At 41.0% G+C, this 21,502-nt stretch overlaps 1 protein-coding gene and 1 pseudogene across 6 annotated transcripts in view; one reads left to right on the top strand and one right to left on the bottom strand.

The window, feature by feature from the left end:
- Nucleotides 1–21,502, bottom strand: part of OPHN1 (oligophrenin 1) — a 607,786-nt gene that overhangs the window by 58,343 nt on the left and 527,941 nt on the right. The gene's annotated exons all lie outside the window — the stretch shown is intronic.
- On the top strand, nucleotides 17,419–18,120 carry LOC115847350 (vesicle-associated membrane protein-associated protein A pseudogene; annotated as a pseudogene).

The raw sequence follows: 21,502 nt of genomic DNA, 5'->3' as shown, positions 1-21,502 counted from the left end.
TACCACCCAGTAGAAGGGAAAGACTGTCAATAATGAAGGAACTCAGGAGAGGTTAGAAGAGCTAAGTCAACATCAGTGATGTAAAGACAAGTACAACTTGCTGTTGTCTTTAACATCTCACATAAAACAGGTCCCCATTCCCTGAGGTGCAGACTTAACCCAACAGACCTAGATTTAAGTGTCAGCTTGGTCACTTACCACATTCTGTGCCTGTTTCCTAATCCAAAAAAAAAATGGAAACAATAATATCCATCATTCACAGAGTTAGAATAATGACTGAATGAGATAAAAGTACCTTGCCCCATACTGGCACATAGCCTGATTCCATGTTCCCTGAATACAGATCTAAATTTAAGAGGCAGACCTGCTTTTTTCTAGCCCCAATACAATGATCTCAGCAGTAATAAAGGAGGGAAATGGCCAATGCCAGATTGTATAACTAAGAAGATGAGTTTGCAAAGCACAGGTGAGATAAGAAGAACTGTGGGGATAGGTTGGTGGTGGCGGACGAAAGTTCCAAAGAGAAGATGAGTGGGAATGGAGTTAGAGAAATGCAAATTTGTTACCACTACTGAAGTATGCACAAAAGGACTTTATGTAAAATGAAGAGCCTTGACCAGAAGGTCTTCAGGGTCCCTTTATAGTCCTAATATTCAAATGGATCTATCCCACATTTTGTCCCCTTAACTTTAAAATAAAGCACTGTCCTTAAAACAAAATTGCTAAGAACTGCCTTCAGACCTGTTCTCTTTCCTCCCCTGTAATTCACCACAGTTCTCCAAAACAAAATGTTCAGAAAACAGAAGTCAACTTTCCTCTGTCAGTCCAAATGGCCTCTGTGTCTCAAGGCAGCAGCTTAGGTTCAGGCACCCTGGATAGATACTGCTCGGTGAGACGGGAAGAGAGAGAACTTAAGAATCATTGACACTGTCTACGGATCAGTGTATAGGTAGATCTTGTTCCATAATTTACCTACGTACCAACTTAGAAAATAAATAATTTAGAAATGATAATTCAAATTGTTTTAGAATACTCTTTTTGAAAGACTTAGGAATGGAATCCTTTAAGTATCAATACTTCTGATGCACTTAAATTTTATTTACAGACCCTGGATGTTCTTAAAAAGAGAGGCCAAAGGAAGAGAATGACAGAAACTCAAAATCAATCTGTTTAAGCCCTTTTCTACTAAAGAGCAAGTGTAAATGGAAAAAAACTCACATTACTGAAATTATAATATATGTCAACTGAAAAATCATATCCCATTAACTGAACAACTTGGCAGGAACATATAATCCCTGATATTTGTAAAGCAGCATCAGTTCTCATATATATTATCTCTTTTAATCCCCACAACCATCCTATGAGGTTACACCTACATAAGGTCCAGAATTTCTGGAACAATCTCATCCACATTTCATTTTGCTCTTTTTCAAAACACACAATTTGATAAATGTATAATAAATTGGTACTTCTTTTTATATCTCCATCTAAGATGTTTCATATGAATAAATTAATAAATCAGAAAAGATCCTTGGTTACCATGTCTTTGGAAAACATGATCAGAGTACATCTCTAGTATCATACAGAGGTCAGGACTTCAATCACTTAACACATATTTATAGGTTACAAGGGTATAACAACTTCACTCAAAAGCTGACCACAGGTTAGCAGAAGTAACCTCCTATTGGATCAGAGGAATAACATATAACTAGCACTTTAATTGCTCTTCAAATTACCCAACAGAATACACTATTGATATCCTGGCCAAAATCACACTTTTATGAACTCAGTAGGGATTGAGGTCATTCATTGAGAAATGGATTTTTTGATAAAATTGAAGTTGGCAGTTCCCCTAAAAGCTGTAAAGAATAACAACAAAGACATTTTTTGGGTTTTCGGGGGCATGAACCAAACTTCTCCTTACAAGGCTCTGTAATAAGCCTTTCTCTGCTCCAAACTCAGATGTTTAAGTATTGTTTGGCTGAGGCTGTGGTCACAGTGGGTGCCCCCACCCCATCCAGGACATGCTTCCAGGACCCTCCTTGGGGCAAGGTGGCATACTGCACTCCTGGCAGCTCCCTCCATGGCACCCCCACCTCCCTCCCCAAGTGATTAAGGGCCAAGCAGCCCAGCCCTGCTGCCGGGCTTGGAGTCTGGGTCCCTGAAGAGCTGGAACCCCTGGCTCAGCGTCATTTCCCTCCACCATTACTGAGATGCATCAGAGCCTGAGGGGAGAGCAGTGCAACTCCCGACCCTGCCCACAACCACACCTCTGCCATACTTGGGAGGGAAATCACAAGCTGAAACCCCATTGGCCCCTGGGGCTGCCCGCCAGTTTTAAGAGGAAGCAGTCAAGGTGGCGGAATAGGAAGACCTGGCATTCACTTCTCCCCACAAGTACATAAAGAATACATCTGCAGGCTTCCCTGGTGGTGCAGTGCTTGAGAGTCCACCTGCCAATGCAGGGGACATGGGTTCGTGCCCCGGTCCGGGAAGATCCCACATGCCATGGAGCGGCTGGGCTCGTGAGCCATGGCTGCTGGGCCTGCACGTCCAGAGGCTGTGCTCTGCAATGGGAGAGGCCACAACAGTGAGAGGCCCACGTACCACAAAAAAAAAAAAAGAAAGAAAGAAAAGAATACATCTGCAAGTGGAACAATTTGCACAGAGTGCCTACTGAACACTAGTAGAGGACCCTGAACACCTAAAATGACAAGAAATGATCCCCACATAACCAGTTTTGTTTTTATTGTTTGTCTTGGTGTTTGTCTATCTGTTTTCTTTTCCTTTTATTTGTTTTTGTTTTGTTGTCATTTTTGTGTGTTTATTTTTTGCTTTCTTTGCTTTTTTGTTGCTTTAGTTTTGTTTTTTTTGGTTTTTGTTAGTTTTGCTTTTATTGTATGTTTTGGTTTTGAGGTTTTTTTGTTTGGTTGTTTTCTTCATTTTTATTTTCTTTGGGTAGTTTTGTTTATGTTATTGTTTTTATTGTTTGTCTTGGTTTCTCTTTCTCTGTTTGTTTTCTTTTCCTTTTTTTTTCCCCATTGGCTGCACAGCACACCTTGCAGAGTCTTGGCTCCTCGGCCGGGGGTCAAACCTGAGCCCCTGTAGTGGAAGTGCTGAGTCCTGGCGGCTGGATGACCAGAAAATTCCCAGCCCCAGGGAATATTAACCAATGAGAGTTCTCCCAGAGGTCCTCATCTCACCACCAGGACCCAGGTCCATCCAGCTGCCTGCAAGCTCCAGTGCTGGACGCTTCATGCCAAATAACCAGCAAGACAGGAAAACAGCCCCACCCATCAGCCGACAGGCTGCCTAAAGCCCTACTAAGCTCACAGACACCCTAAAACACACCCCTTGACAAAGCCCTGCACACCAGAGGGATAAGACGCAGCTCCACCCACCACAGCGCAGACACTAGTCCCTCTCACCAGAAAGCCTACACAAGCCCCTGGACCAATGTCACCCACCAGGAGGCAGACACCAGAAGCAAGAAGAACTATGAATTTTAAGTCTGCAGAAAGGAGACCACAAACACAGTAAGTTAGACAAAATGAGATGACAGAGAAATATGTTGCAGATGAAGGAGCAAGGTAAAAACCTAACAGACGAACTAAACGAAGAGGACATAGGCAATCTACCTGAAAAAGAATTCAGAGCAATGATAGTAAAGATGATTCAAGATCTTGGAAATAGAATGGAGGTACAGATCGAGAAGATACAAGAAATGTTTAACGAGGATGTAGAAGAACTAAATAAGAAACAAACAGTGATAAACAACACAATAATTCCAAAGAAAAATGCACTACAAGGAATCAATAGCAGAATAACTGAGACAGAAGGAAAAATAAGTGAGCTGGAAGACAGAATGGTGGAAATCACTGTCATGGAACAGAATAAAGAAAAAAGACTGAAAAGAAATGAGGACAGTCTCAGAGAACTCTGGGACAACATTAAACAACAATATTTGAATTATAGGAGGCACAGAAGAAGAGAAAGAGAAAGGGTCTGAGAAAATGTTTGAAGAAATTATAGTGGAAAACTTCCCTAATATGGGAAAGGAAATATTCACCCAAGTCCAAGAAGCACAGAGAGTCCCATACAGGATAAACACAAGGAGAAACATGACAAGACACATATTAATCAACCTATCAAAAATTAAATACAAAGAAAAATATTAAAAGCAGCAGGGGAAAAGCAACAAATAAAATACAAGGGGACTCCAATAAGATTATCAGCTGATTGTGCAGCAGAAACCCTGCAGGCCAGAAGGGAGTGGCAGGATATATTTAAAGTGATGAAAGAGAAAAACCTAAAACCAAGAATACTCTACCCAGCAAGGATCTCATTCAGATTTGATGGAGAAATCAAAAGCTTTACAGACAAGCAAAAGCTAAGAGAATTCAGCACCACCAAACCAGTTTTACAGCAAATGCTAAAGGAATTTCTCTAGGCGGGAAACACAAGAGAAGAAAAAGAACTACAACAACAGACCCAAAAGAAACAACAAAATGGCAATAGTAACAAACATATTGATAATTACCTTAAATGCAAATGGATTAAATATTCCAACCAAAAGACCCAGACTGGATGAACGGATACAAAAACAAGACCTGTATATATACTGTCTACAAGAGACCCACTTCAGACCTAGGGACACATACAGACTGAAAGTGAGGGGATGGAAAAATATGTTCCATGCAAATGGAAATCAAAAGAAAGCTGGAGTAGCAATACCCATATCAGACAAAATAGACTTTAAATAAAGACTATTACAAGAGACAAGGAAGGACACTACATAACAATCAAGGAATCAATCAAAGAAGATATAACAATTGTAAATATTTATGCACCCAACATAGGAGCACCTCAACATATAAGGCAAATGCTAACAGCCATAAAAGGGTAAATCAAAAGTAACACAACAATAGTGGAGGACTTCGATATCCACATACACCAATTTATAATCATCCAGACAGAAAATTAATAAGGAAACACAAGTCTTAAATGACACATTAGGACAGATAGACTTAATTGATATTTATAGGACATTCCATCTGAAAGCAGCAGAATCTACTTTCTTCTTAAGGGCACATGGAACTTTCTCCAGGATACATCACATCTTGGGTCACAAATGAAGCTTCAGTAAATTGAAGAAAATTGAAATCATATAGAACATCTTTCCTGACAACAACACTATGAGATTAGAAATCAATTAGAGGGAAAAAAGCTGTAAAAACACAAACACATGGAGGCTAAACAATATGGTAGTAAACAATCAATGGATCACTGAAGAAGTAAAAGAGGAAATCAAAAAATACCTAGAGACAATTTACAATGCAAACACGATGATCCAAAACCTACGGGATGCAGCAAAGGCAGTTCTAAGAGGGAAGTTTACAGCAATACAACTGTAAATACAGTTGTACAATAGTGGTGTACTATAGTGGCGTACAATCCCACCACTATTATTGAACATAATTTTTAGAAGTTTTAGCCACAGCAATCACAGAAGAAAAAGAAATAAAAGGAATCCAAAGCAGAAAAGAAGTAAAGCTGTCACTGTGTGCAGATGACATGATACTATACATAGAGAATCCTAAAGATGCTACCAGAAAACTATTAGAGCTAATCAATGAATCTGGCTAAGTAGCAGGATACAAAATTAATCCACAGAAATATCATGCATTCCTATACACTAATGATGAAAAATCTCAAAGAGAAATTAAGGAAACACTCCAACTTACCATTGCAACAAAAAGAATAAAATACCAAGGAACAAACCTACCTAAGGAGACAAAAGATCTGTATGTAGAAAACTATAAGACACTGATTAAAGAAATTAAAGATGATACCAACAGATGGAGAGATATGCCATGTTCTTGGATTGGAAGAAACAATATTGTGAAAATGACTATACTGCCCAAAGCAATATAGAGATTCAATGCAACCCCTACCAAACTGGGAATGGCATTTTTCACAGAACTAAAACAAGAATTTTTATAATTTTTAGGGAAACACAAAAGAACCCAAATAGACAAAGCAATCTTGAAAAAGAAAAATGGAGCTGGAGGAATCAGGCTCCCTGACTTTAGACTATACTACAAAGCTACAGTAATCAAGATAGTATGGTACTGGAACAAAAAGAGAAATATTGATCAATGGAACAGGATAGAAAGCCCAGAGGTTTAAACCCATGCATGGATGGTCACCTTGTCTTTTATAAAGGAGGCAAGAATATACAATGGAGAAAAGACAGAGTCTTCAATAAGTGGTGCTGGGAAAACTGGACAGCTACATATGAAGAATGAAATTAGAACACTCCCTAACACCATACACAAAAATAAGATCAAATGGGTTAAAGACCTAAATGTAAGGCCAGACACTATAAAACTCTTAGAGGAAAACATAGGAAAAACACTCTTTGACATAAATCACAGCAACATCCTTTTTGACCCACCTCCTAGAGAAATGGAAATGAAAACAAAAATAAACAAATGGGACCTAATGAAACTTAAAAGCTTTTGCACAGCAAAGAAAACCATAAACAAGATGAAAAGGCAACCCTCGGGCTTCCCTGGTGGCACAGTGGTAGAGAGTCCACCGCCAATGCAGGGGACAAGGGTTTGTGCCCCAGTCTGGGAGGATCCCAACATGCTGCGGAGCAACTGGGCCCGTGAGTCATGGCCACTAAGCCTGCACGTCCAGAGCCTGTGCTCCAGAGTGGGAGAGGCCACAACAGTGAGAGGCCCACGTACCACACACACAAAAAAGACAGCCCTCAGAATGGGAGAAAGTATTTGTAACTGAAGGAACTGACAGAGGATTAATCTCAAAAATATACAAGCAGCTCATACAGCTCAATATCAAAAAAACAAACAACCCAATCCAAAAATGGGCAGAAGACCTAAATAGGCATTTCTCCAAAGAAGATATACACATTGCCAACAAACACATGTAAGGATGCTCAACATCACTAATCATTAGAGAAATGCAAATCAAAACTACAATGAGGTATCACCTCACACCAGTCAGAATAGCCATCATCAAAAAATTTATAAACGGGGGCTTCCCTGGTGGCGCAGTGGTTGAGAGTCTGCCTGCCGATGCAGGGGACACGGGTTCGTGCCCCAGTCCAGGAGGATCCCACATGCCGCGGAGCAGCTGGACCCGTGAGCCATGGCCGCTGAGCCTGCACGTCCGAAGCCCGTGCTCCGCAACGGGAGAGGCCACAACAGTGAGAGGCCTGCGTACCGCAAAAAAAAAAAAAAAAAAAAATCTATAAACAATAAATGCTGGAGAGGGTGTGGAGAAAAGGGAACCCTCTTGCACTGTTTGTGGGAATGTAAATTGATACAGCCACTATGGATAACAGTATGGAGGCTCCTTAAAAAACTAAAACTAGAACTTCCATATGACCCAGCAATCCCACTACTGGGCATATACCCTGAGAAAACCATAATTCATAAAGAGTCATGTACCACAATGTTCATTACAGCACTATTTACAGTAGCCCGGAGATGGAAGCAACCTAAGTGCCCATCAACAGATGAATGGATAAAGAAGATGTGGCACATATATACAATGGAATATTATTCAGCCATAAAAAGAAATGAAATTGAGTTATTTGTAGTGAGGTGGATGGACCTAGAGTCTGTCATACAGAGTGAAGTAATTCAGAAAGAGAAAAACAAATAACGTATGTTAACACATACATATGGAATCTAAAAAAAAATATGGTTCTGATAAACCCTGGAGCAGGACAGGAATAAAGATGCAGATGTAGAGAATGGACTTGTGGACACAAGGAGGGGGAACGGCAAGCTGGGATGAAGTAAGAGAGTAACGTTGACATACATAAACTACCAAATGTAAAATAAATAGCTAGTGGGAAGCAGCTGCATCACACAGGGAGATCAGCTCAGTGCTTTGTGACCACCTAGAGGGGTGGGATATGGAGGGTGGGAGGGAGATGTAAGAGGGAAGGTATATGGGGATATATGTATACATATAGCTGATTCACTTTGTTATACAGCAGAAACTAACACAACATTGTAAACAATTATACTCCAATAAAGATGTTTAAACAAATAAATTTTAAAAATAAAATAAAATAGCTTATTGCCAAACAATAATAAAAGTAAAATTTACTATACTACCCAAAGCAATCTACAGATTTAATGCAATCCCTATCAAATTACCAATGGAATTTTTCACAGAACTAGAACAAAAAATTTTACAATTTGTATGGAAACACAAAAGATCCCAAATATCCAAAGCAATCCTGAGAAAGAAAAACAGAGCTGCACCAATCAGGCTCCCTGACTTTAGACTATACAACAAAGCTACAGTCATCAAAGCAGTATGGTCCTGGCACAAAAACAGAAATATAGATCAGTGGAAGAGGACAGAAAGTCCAGAGATAAACCCACGCATCTTTTGTCCCCTAATCTATGACAAAGGAGGCAAGAATATTCAATGGAAAAAAGACAGCCTCTTCAATAAATGGTGCTGGAAAACTGGACAGCTACATGTAAAAGAATGAAATTAGAACACACCCTAACACCGTACACAAAAGTAAACTCAAAATGGATTAAAAACCTAAATGTAAGCCTGGATAGTATAAAACCATTAGAGGAAAACAGAGAGAGAACACTCTCTGACAGAAATTGCAGCAGAATCTTTTCTGATCCACTTCCTGTAGCAATAAAAATGAAAACAAAAATAAACAATGGGACCTAATTAAACTTAAATGCTTCTGAACAGCAAAGGAAACCATAAACAAAATGAAAATACATCCCAGAGAATGGAGGAAAATATTTACACACTGGGTTTTGAGCAGTGTTTGGGGGGAGGCGTGAAGCCCATCAGGGATGGTACCACTCTAGATTTATGGTGTGCATTGTTCTTTAATAACAGCCCTTTAGCATGGCCTTGGTCACCTCCCTCTCCATTCCCTTCATAGACTGTTCTAAACCTTCTCTTAACTCTCCTCAAGCTTCCAGCTTTACACATATTTTCCTTTATTCTCATCAGATAAGATAAACTTACATTGTATTTGAGAAAATGGAGTGCAGCAATCATTATCCTCCTCAATTTACACAGACATTGCTTCCTCATGCCCACAGATTGCAATCTTATATGCATCTATTCTTATTTTCCTCTTTCCCTAAAAGGTCATAAAATAATCTGAAGGCCATCTGCTCAAAGCTCCTCAGGGACCTGCCTCCATCAGTTATTTTCTCTCTCACTTGGATCTTCAATCTCTTCCTCCATATGAGCTCCACTGTCCCTGGTTTATGAACATGCACATGTTTCCCAGCCCTAAAACGATTCTCTCTTGAATCAATGCCTCTAAAGCCATTGCCTCCAATTTTTCTTTCCTTTACAACCAAACTACTTGATGTTCATTTCCTCACCTCGCACTAAATATTTTAAATGATATATTATAAAATATTCCATATAGATAAGAAGATTAAAATATTCTGTGTAACTACCACTCACTTTAAGATCAACAATGTTCACCAATTGTACTCCCTTTCCTCTCACAGATGTATCCACTATCCTAAAGTGGAGTTTTCAGCGATTGAAGGTTAAATGGGTACATCAGAGGGATAGGCATACATTCAAATGTCAAACCAATAAAAAAAGTGTGCCACCCCATCTCTCAACTGAAATGGACAGCTGTTAAGGACTGAAATGTATCCCCTCAAAATTCATATTTTAAAGACTTTACCCTTAATGTGACTGTATTTGGAGATAGGGGCTCCAAATTACCTTTAAAAGGTAATCAGGGTTCAATGAGGTCACAAAGATGGAGCCCTAGTCCAATATGACTGGTGTCCTTATAAGATAAGGGAGAGAGAGTAGGGAGGCACACACACAGGGGAAGTCTTCATGAGGACATAGTGAGAAATCAATCAAGGAGAGAGGCCTGAAGAGAAACCAACCTTTCCAGTATTTTGACTTTGGACTTCCAGCATCTAGAACTCTGAAAAACTAGATTTCTGTTGTTTAAGCTATCTAATATATGGCATTTTGTTACTGCAGCCCTAGCAAACTAATACAACAACCAATAAATGTATGAAAAGATACCCAATCTCATTCATAATTTAAAAAATTATTTGAAAAAAGTGAAATATAATTATTCACTTACGAGCTGAATGACATTAAAATATTTGGGAATATGGAACTTATTGACTATGTGAGGAAACATGCCAAATATTGATGGTGTCAGTATACATCGATAAAACTTTTTTAATGTTTTAGTTTTAAATGATTTAGACTTACAGAAAAATTGTAAAAATAATATGACTTTCTGTATAACCTTCATCCAAATTCCCTTAATGTTAACATCTTATATAACCAGAGTGTAATTATCAAAACCAAGAAATTAACATTAGCACAATAATATTAACTAATCCATAGGTCTTATTTGAATTTTATCAGTTTTCACATTAATGTCCTTCTTTTCTTGTCTAGTATACAATCCAGGATCCCATATGTCATTAAATTGTCATGTTACCTTTGTCTTTTCCAGTGTGCAATAGTTCCTCAATCTCTATCTTTCATGATTTTAAGACTTCTGAAGAGTACTGGTGTGGTACACAGACTAATGATACTCAAGATGTCCATGTGCTAATCCCAAGAACCTGTTATTATCTTACTTTACATGGAAAAAGAGACTTTGCAGATATGATTAAGGTAAGGATTTTGAGATTGGAAGATTATCCTGGATTATCTGGGTATGCTCAACATAATAAAAAGGGTCCTTATAAGAGGGAGGCAGGAGGTTCAGAGAGAAAAGACAATGTGATGACAGAGGCAAAGGCAAGTAAGTGAGTGAGACAGTGAGAGTAATAGTGCGAATAAGAATAAGGGGGGCAGAGACGAGGGGAAGATGGTGGAAGAGTAAGACGCAGAGACAACCTTCCTTCCCACAGATACACCAGAAATACATCTACACGTGGAACAACGCCTACAGAACACCTACTGAACGCTGGCAGAAGACCTCATACCTCCCAAAAGGAAAGAAACTCCCCACGTACCTGGGTAGGGCAAAAGAAAAAAGAATAAATGGAGACAAAAGGATAGGGATGGGCCCTGCACCAGTGGGAGGGAGCTGTGGAGGAAAGGTTTCCACACACTAGGAAGACCCTTTGTGGGCGGAGACTGTGGGTGGCAGAGGGGGGAAGCTTCAGAGCCATGGAGGAGAGCAGAGCAACAGGGGTGCGGAGGGCAAAGCTGAGAGATTCCCGCACAGAGGATCTGTGGCAACCAGCACTCAGCAGCCTGAGAGGCTTGTGTGCTCACCCACTGGGGCGGGCGGGGCTGGGAGCTGAGGCTCGGGCTTCAGTTGGAGCGCAGGGAGAGGACTGGGGTTGGCGGCGTGAACAGAGCCTGCAGGGGGTTAGTGCGCCACGGCTAGCCGGGAAGGAGTCCGGGAAAATTCTAGACCTGCCAAAGAGGCAAGGGACTTTTTCCTCCCTCTTTGTTTCCTGGTGCGTGAGGAGAGGGGATTAAGAGCGCTGCTTAAAGGAGCTCCAGAGACTAGCGTGAGCCGCGGCTAAAAGCGCGGACCCCAGAGACGGGCATGAGACACTAAGGCAGCTGCTGCCACCACCAAGAAGCCTGTGTGCAAGCACAGGTCACTATCCACAGCCCCCTTCCGGGGACCCTGTGCAGTCCGCAACTGCCAGGGTCCCGGGATCCAGGGACAACTTCCCCAGGAGAACGCACGGTGCGCCTCAGGCTGGTGCAACGTCATGCCGGCCTGTGCCGCCGCAGGCTCACCCTGCACTCTGTGCCCCTCCCTCCCCCCTGGCCTGAGGGAGCCAGAGTCTCTGAAGCAGCTGTTCCTTTAACCCCATCCTGTCTGAGTGAAGAACAGACGCCCTATGACGACCTACACACAGAGGCTGGGCCAAATCCAAAGCTGAGCCCCTGGGAGCTGTGAGAACAGAGAAAGGGAAATTTCTCCCAGCAGCCTCAGAAGCAGCAGATTAAAACTCCACAATGAACTTGATGTACCCTGCATCTGTGGAATACATGAATAGACAACGAATTATCCCAAATTGAGGAGGTGGACTTTGAGAGCAAGATTTATGATTTTTTCCCCTTTTCCTCTTTTTGAGAGTGTGTATGTGTATGCTTCTGTGTGAGATTTTGTCTGTATAGCTTTGCTTCTACCATTTGTCCTAGGGTTCTATCCATCAGTTTCTTTTAATTTTTTTTAATATTTATTTTAATAACTTTATTTTATTTTACTTTATCTTCTTCCTTCCTTCCTTCCTTTCTTCCTTCCTTCCTTCCTTTCTTACTTTCCTTCCTTCCTTCCTTCATTCCTTCCTTCCTTCCTTCCTTCCTCCCTCCCTCCATCCCTCCCTCCCTCTCTGCCTTCCTTCCTTCCTTCCTTCCTTCCCTCCTTTAGACAACGAATCATCCCAAATTAAGGAGGTGCACTTTGAGACCAAGATTTATGATTTTTTCCCCTTTTCTTTGAGACCAATATTTATGATTTTTCCCCCTTTTCTACTTTTTGTGTGTGTATGTGTATGCTTCTGTGTGAGATTTTGTCTGTAGAGCTTTGCTTCCACCATTTGACCTAGGGTTCTATCCACCCCTTTTTTTGAAATTTATTTTCTTAATAATTATTTTTTTATTTTAATAACTTTATTATAATTTGTCGTACTTTATTTTATTTTACCTTATCTTCTTTCTTTCATTATTTCCTTCCTTCCCTCCTTCCTTCCTTCCTTCCTCCCTCCCTCCCACCCACCCTCCTTTCTTTCTTTCTTTCCTTCTTTCTTTCTTTCTTTCTACTTCTACTAATTCTTTCTACTTTATCTCCCTTTTATTCTGAACGGAGTGGATGAAAGGTTCTTGGTGCTACAGCCAGGAGTCAGTGCTGTGCCTCTGAGGTGGGACAGCCAACTTCAGGAAGATGGTGCAAAAGAGACCTGCCAGCTCCACATAATATCAAATGGTGAAAATCGCCCAGACATCTCAATCTCAACACCAGCACCCAGCTTCATTCAACGACCAGCAAGCTACAGTGCTGGACACACAATGCCAAACAACTAGCAAGACAGGAACACAACCCCACCCATTAGAAGAGAGGCTGCCTAAAATCATAATAAGTCCACAGACACCCCAAAACACACCACCAGACGTGGACCTGCCCACGAGAAACACAAGATCCAGCCTCATCCACCAGAACACAGGCACGAGTCCCCTCCACCAGGAGCCTACACAACCCACAGAACCAACCTTAGCCACTGGGGACAGACACCAAAAACAATGGGAATGACGAACCTGCAGCCTGCAAAAAGGAGACCCCAAACACAGTAAGATAAGCAAAATGAGAAGACAGAAAAACACACAGCAGATGAAGGAGCAAGATAAAAGTGCACCAGACCTAACAAATGAAGAGAAAATAGGCAGTCTACCTGAAAAAGAACTCAGAAAAATGATAGTAAAGATAACCCAAAATCTTGGAAATAGAATAGACAAAATGCAAGAAACATTTAACAAGAAACTAGAAGAACTACAGATGAAACAAACAACGATGAACAACACAATAAGTGAAATTAAAAATACTCTAGATGGGATCAATAGCAGAATAACTGAGGCAGAAGAACGGATAAGTGACCTGGAAGATAAAATAGTGGAAATAATTACTGCAGAGCAGAATAAAGAAAAAAGAATGAAAAGAACTGAGGACAGTCTCAGAGACCTCTGGGACAACATTAAACACACCAACATTTGAATTATAGGGGTTCCAGAAGCAGAAGAGAAAAAGAAAGGGACTGAGAAAATATTTGAAGAGATTATAGTGGAAAACTGCCCTAATATCGGGATGGAAATAGTTAATGAGGTCCAGGAAGCACAGAGAGTCCCATACAGGATAAATCTGAGGAGAAATACGCCAAGACACATATTAATCAAACTGTCAAAAATTAAATATAAAGAAAACATATTAAAAGCAGCAAGAGAAAAACAACAAATAACACACAAGGGAATCCCAAAAAGGTTAACAGCTGATCTTTCAGCAGAAACACTGCAAGCCAGAAGGGACAGTCAGGACATATTTAAAGTGATGAAGGAGAAAAACCTGCAACCAAGACTAGTCTACACAGCAAGGATCTCATTCAGATTTGATGGAGAAATTAAAACATTTACAGACAAGCAAAAGCTGAGAGTTCAGCACCACCAAACCAGCTTTACAACAAACGCTAAAGGAACGTCTCTTGGCAAGAAACACAAGAGAAGGAAAAGACCTACAATAACGAACCCCAAACAATTAAGAAAATGGGAATAGGAACATACATATCGATAATTACCTTAAATGTAAAGGGACTAAATGCTCCCACCAAAAGACACAGATTGGCTGAATGGATACAAAAACAAGACCCATATATATGCTGTCGACAAGAGACCCATTTCAAACCTAGAGACACATACAGACTGAAAGTAAGGGGATGGAAAAAGATACTCCATGCAAAAGGAAACCAAAAGAAAGCTGGAGTAGCAATTCTCATATCAGACAAAATAGACTTTAAAATAAAGACTATTAGAAGATAAAAAGAAGGACACTACACAATGATCAAGGGATCGATCCAAGAAGAAATTATAACAATTGTAAATATCTATGCACCCAACATAGTAGCACCTCAATACATAAGGCAAATACGAACAGCAATAAAAAGGGAAATCGACAGTAACATATTAATAGTACGGGACTTTAACACCACATTTTCCCCAATGGAAAGATCATCCAAAATGAAAATAAACAGGGAAACACAAGCTTTAAATGATACATTAAACAAGATGGACGTAATTGATATTTATAGGCATTCCATTCTTAAACAACAGAATACACATTTTTCTCAAGAGCTCACGGAACATTCTCCAGGATAGATCATATCTTGGGTCAGAAATCAAGCCTTGGTAAATATAAGAAAATTGAAATTGTATCAAGTATCTTTTCCGAACACAACGCTATGAAACTAGATATCAATTAGAGGAAAATATCTGTAAAAAATACAAACACATGGAGGCTAAACAATACACTACTTAATAACCAAGTGATCACTGAAGAACTCAAAGAGGAAATTAAATAATACCTAGAAAAAATAACAATGGAGACACGACGACTCAAAACCTATGGGATGCAGCAAAAGCAGTTCTAAGAGGGAAGTTTATAGCAATACAATCCTACCTTAAGAAACAGGAAAAATCTTGAATGAACAACCTAACCTTTCATCTAAATCAATTAGAGAAAGAAGAACAAAAAACTCTAAAGTTAGCAGAAGGAAAGAAATCATAAATATCAGATCAGAAATAAATAAAAAATAAATGAAGGAAACGATAGCAAAGATTAATAAAACTAAAAGCTGGTTCTTTGAGAAGATAAACAAAATTGATAAACCATTAGCCAAACTCATCAAGGAAAAAGGGAGAAGACTCAAATCAATAGGATTAGAAATGAAAAAGGAGAAGTGACAACTGACACTGCAGAAATACAAAAGATCATGAGAGATTACTACAAGCAACTTTATGCCAAAAAAATGGACAACCTGGAAGAAATGGACAAATTCTGAGAAACGTACAACTGCCAATACTGAGTCGGGAAGAAATAGAAAATATGAACAGACCAATCACAGGCACTGAAATTGAAACTGTGATTAAAAATCTTCCAACAAACAAAAGCCCAGGACCAGATGGCTTCACAGGCGAATTCTATCAAACATTTAGAGAAGAGCTAACACCCATCCTTCTCAAACTCTTCCAAAATATAGCAGAGGGAGGAACACTCCCAAACTCATTCTACGAGGGCACCATCACCCTGATACCAAAACCAGGCAAGGATGTCACAAAGAAAGAAAACTACAGGCCAATATCACTGATGAACATAGATGCAAAAATCCTCAAGAAAATACTAGCAAACAAAGTCCAACAGCACATTAAAAGGATCATACACCATGATCAAGTGGGGTTTATTCCAGGAATGCAAGGATTCTTCAATATATGCAAATCAATCAACATGATACACCATATTACCAAATTGAAGGAGAAAATCCATATGATCATCTGAATAGATGCAGAGAAAGCTTTTGACAAAATTCAACACCCATTTATGATAAAAATCTCTGCAGAAAGTAGGCATAGAGGGAACTTTTCTCAACATAAAAAAGGCCATATATGAAAAACCCACAGCCAACATCATCCTCAATGGTGAAAAACTGAAAGCATTTCCACTAAGATCAGGAACAAGACAAGGTTGCCCACTCTCACCACTCTGATTCAACATAGTTTTGGAAGTTTTAGCTACAGCAATCAGAGAAGAAAAGGAAATAAAAGGAATCCAAATTGGAAAAGAAGAAGTAAAGCTGTCACTGTTTGCAGATGACATGATACTATACATAAAGAATACTAAAGATGTTACCAGAAAGCTAATAGAGCTAATTAATGAATTTGGTAAAGTAGCAGGATACAAAATTAATGCACAGAAATCTCTGGCATTCCTATACAGTAAGGATGAAAACTTTGAAAATGAAACCAAGAAAACACTCCCATTTACCACTGCAATAAAAAGAATAAAATATCTAGGAATAAACCTACCTAAGGAGACAAAAGTCCTCTATGCAGAAAATTATAAGACACTGATGAAAGAAATTAAAAATGATACAAATAGATGGAGAGATATACCATGTTTCTGGATTGGAAGAATCAACATTGTGAAAATGACTCTACTACCCAAAGCAATCTACAGATTCAATGCAATCCCTATCAAACTACCACTGGCATTTTTCATAGAACTAGAACAAAAAATTTCACAATTTGTATGGAAATGCAAAAGACCCCGAATAGCCAAAGCAATCTTGAGAACGAAAAATGGAGCTGGAGGAATCACGCTCCCTGACCTCAAACTATACTACAAAGCTACAGTAATCAAGACAGTATGGTAGTGGCACAAAAACAGAAATGTAGATCAATGGAACAGGATAGAAAGCCCAGAGATAAACCCACGCACATATGGTCACCTTATCTTTGATAAAGGAGGCAGGAATATACAGTGGACAAAGGACAGCCTCTTCAATAACTGGTGCTGGGAAAACTGGACAGGTACATGTAAAAGTATGAGATTCAATCACTTCTTAACACCATACACAAAAATAAGCTCAAAATGGATTAAAGACCTAAATGTGGGTGTGGGGTTGAGCCAGTTGTGAGACCCAGAGCTGCGGACGGGCAGGTGGTCCAGTGAGCTGGTGACAGAGCGGCGGGCATTGGGTTCGTGAGCTGAGCGCTGGCCCCGTATCAAGTTGGGCCGAGCCGCGCTGCAGCCGCTGCCGCCACCACCCCCCACCCGCAGCCAGCGACCCGCCACGGGCGCACTCCCACTCTGCGCTGTCTCTGATGGCGCCCATCTCTGGGGCCATGGTGAAGCACGAGCAGATCCTGGTCCTCGACCCGCCCACAGACCTCAAATTTAAAGTAATACTGCAGCCTTTTGACTATTACCCCAATGAGAAGAGTAAACACAAGTTTATGGTACAGACCATCTTTGCTCCACCAAACATTCCAGATATGGAAGCCGTGTGGAAAGAGGCAAAACCCGATGAATTGATGGATTCTAAATTGAGATGTGTATTTGAAATGTCCAATGAAAATGATAAATTGAATGACATGGAACCCAGCAAAGTCGTTCCCCTGAACGCTGCAAAGCAGGACGGGCCCGTGTCAAAGCCACACAGTGTTTCCCTCAATGATACTGAGACGAGGAAGGTCACGGAAGAGTGCAAGAGGCTCCAGGGAGAGATGATGAAGCTATTGGAAGAAAACCGACACCTGAGAGATGAAGGCTTAAGGCTCATAATGGTGGCATATTCGGATAAACCTGGATACACCTCAGCTGCATTCTTCAGAGATAATGTCACCAGTCCTCTTCCTTCACTTCTTGTTGTAATTGCAGCCATTTTCATTGGATTCTTTCTAGGGAAATTCATCTTGTAGAGTGAAGCATGCAGAGTGCTATTTGTTCTTTTTTCTCTTGACCAGAAAAAGATTTGTTAACCTACCATCTCACTGGTAGTGTGGCCCACAGTGACCATTCTTTGTGTGTACAGTGTCATATAGGCCTTGCCTGCAACAGTTTCATGGTTAGAAACACAGTAAGAGCTGACTGTTGGGCTCCCGGACAGCGTGAACATCACCAGACCATCCCTAACAGGTGTCATTGCACATTCAGGCCTTTATGAAATTCATAAATAAAGAATTGTTCTTTCTTTGTGGTTTTAATAAGAGTTCAAGAATCGTTCAGAGTCTTGTAAATGTTATTTTAATAATCCCCTTAAATTTTATCTGTTGCTGTTACCTCTTGAAATACGATTTATTTAGATTGCTAATCCCACTCACTCAGGAAATGTCAAGAGGTATTCTGTGGGGAAATGGTGTCTCTTACAGCGTAATTTTTCCCCTTTACCTTTGCTAATATCATGGCAGAATTTTTCTTATCCCTTGTGAGGCAGTTAACTGAGTTTTTCATCCTTCCAACCCTGTCCCATGGTATTTAACACAAAAATAATAAAACTGTTAACAGATTCTTGCTCAGAAAAAAAAAAACCTAAATGTAAGGCCAGAAACTATCAAACTCTTAGAGGAAAACATAGGCAGAACACTCTATGACATAAATCACAGCAAGATCCTTTTTGACCCATCTCCTAGAGTAATGGAAATAAAAACAAAAATAAACAAATGGGACCTAATGAAACTTAAAAGCTTTTGTACAGCAAAGGAAACCATAAACAAGACCAAAAGACAACCCTAAGAATGGCAGAAAATATTTGCATATGAAGCAACTGACAAAGGATTAATCTCCAAAATTTATAAGCAGCTCATGCAGCTCAGTAACAAAAAAAATAAACAACCCAATCCAAAAATGGGCAGAAGACCTAAACAGACATTTCTCCAAAGAAGATATGCACATTGCCAAAAAACACATGAAAGAATGCTCAACATCATTAACCATTAGAGAAATGCAAATCAAAACTACAATGAGATATCATCTCACATCAGTTAGAATGGCCATCATCAAAAATCTAGAAACAATAAATGCTGGAGAGGGTTTGGGGAAAAGGGAACACTCTTGCACTGCTGGTGGGAATGTGAATTGGTACAGCCACTATGGAGAACAGTATGGAGGTTCCTTAAAAAACTACAAATAGAACTACCATATGACCCAGCAATCCCACAACTGGGCATATACCCTGAGAAAACCAAAATTCAAAAAGAGTCATGTACCAAAATGTTCATTGCAGCTCTATTTACAATAGCCTGGAGATGAGCACAACCTAAGCGCCCATCATCGGATGAATGGATAAAGAAGATGTGGCACATATATACAATGGAATATTGCTCAGCCATAAAAAGAAACAAAATTGAGCTATTGGTAATGAGGTGGATGGACCTAGAGTCTGTCATACAGAGTGAAGTAAGTCAGAAAGAGAAAGACAAATACCGTATGCTAACACATATATATGGAATTTAAGAAAAAAAATGTCATGAAGAACCTAGGGGTAAGACAGGAATAAAGACACAGACCTATTAGAGAATGTACTTGAGGATATGGGGAGGGGAAGGGTAAGCTGTGACAAAGCGAGAGAGAGGCATGGACATATATACACTACAAAACTTAAGGTAGATAGCTAGTGGGAAGCAGCCTCATCACACAGAGATATCAGCTCGGTGCTTTGTGACCGCCTGGAGGGGTGGGATAGGGAGGGTGGGAGGGAGGGAGATGCAAGAGGGAAGACATATGGGAACATATGTATATGTATAACTGATTCACTTTGTTATAAATCAGAAACTAACACACCATCATAAAGCAATTATACTCCAATAAAGATGTAAAAAAAAAGATAAAAAAGGGAATAAGGGAGTACACAGGGGAAGATGGCGGAAGAGTAAGATGCGGAGATCACCTTCCTCCCCGCAGATGCACCAGAAATACATCTACACGTGGAACAACTCCTACAGAACACCTACTGAATGCTGGCAGAAGACCTCAGACCTCCCAAAAGGCAAGAAATTCCCCCACGTACCTGGGTAGGGCAAAAGAAAAAAAGAAAAAACAGAGACAAAAGAATAGGGACGGCACCTGCACCAGTGGGAGGGAGCTGTGAAGGAGGAAAGGTTTCCACACACTAGGAAGCCCCTTCGCGGGCATAGGCTGCGGGAGGTGGAGGGGGGAGCTTCAGAGCCGCAGAGGAGAGCACAGCAACAGGGGTGTGGAGGGCAAAGTGGGGAGATTCCCGCACAGAGGATAGGTGCCGACCAGCACTCCCCAGCCCGAGAGGCTTGTCTGCTCACCTGCTGGGGTGGGCAGGGCTGTGAGCTGAGGCTCGGGCTTAGGTCGGAGCGCAGGGAGAGGACTGGGGTTGGTGGCTTGAACACAGCCTGAAGGGGTTAGTGCACCATGGCTACCCGGGAGGGAGTCCGGGGAAAAGACTGCAGCTGCCGAAGAGGCAAGAGACTTTTTCTTCCCTCTTTGTTTCCTGGTGCGCGAGGAGAGGGGTTTAAGAGGGCTGCTAAAAGGAACTCCAGAGACAGGCGTGAGCCTCGGATAAAAGTGTGATCCCCAGAGACAGGCGTGAGCTGCAGCTAAAAGCCTGGACCCCAGGGACAGGCGCGAGCCGCGGCTAAAAGCATGGACCCCAGAGAAGGGCGCAAGCTGCGGCTAAAAGCACGGACCCCAGAGACGGGTGGGAGACGCTAAGGCTGCTGCTGCCGCCACCAAGGGGCCTCTGTGTGAGCACAGGTCACTATCCACACCCCTCTTCCGGGGAGCCAGTGCAGCCCGCCACTGCCATGGTCCCGGGATCCAGGGACAACTTCCCTGGGAGAACGCACGGCGGGCCCCAGGGTGGTGCAACGTCATGCCGGCCTCTGCCGCCGCAGGCCCGCCCCGCACGCCATGCCCCTCCCTCCCCCTGGCCTGCGTGCGCCAGAGTCCCCGAATCAACGGCTCCTTTAACCCTGTCCTATCTGAGCAAAAAACAGACGTCCTCCAGCAACGTACAGGCAGAGGCAGGGCCAAATCCAAAGCTGAGCCCCTGAGAACTGTGAGAACAAAGAAGAGAAAGGGAAATCTCTCCCAGCAGCCTCAGAAACAGCAGATTAAAGCTCCACAATCAACTTGATGTACCCTGCATCTGTGGAATACATGAATAGACAATGAATCATCTCAAATTGAGGAGGTGGACTTCAAGAGCAAGATCTAGGATTTTTTCCCCTTTTCCTCTTTTTGTGAATGTGTATGTGTATGCTTCTGTGTGAGATCTTGTCTGTATAGCTTTGCTTCCACCATTTCTCCTAGGGTTCTATCCATCCATTTTTTAAAAATTTTTTTCTTAATAATTAATTTTAATAAATCTATTATACTTTACCTTCTTTCTTCCTTTCTTTCTTTCTTTCTTTCTTTCTTTTTTCCTTCCTCCCTTCC

Source organism: Globicephala melas, chromosome X (assembly GCF_963455315.2).
Source record: "Globicephala melas chromosome X, mGloMel1.2, whole genome shotgun sequence".
NCBI classification, from domain to species: Eukaryota; Metazoa; Chordata; class Mammalia; order Artiodactyla; family Delphinidae; genus Globicephala; species Globicephala melas.
Note: the sequence above shows the minus strand (reverse complement) of the source record. Positions and strands in the feature narration are given on the sequence as shown.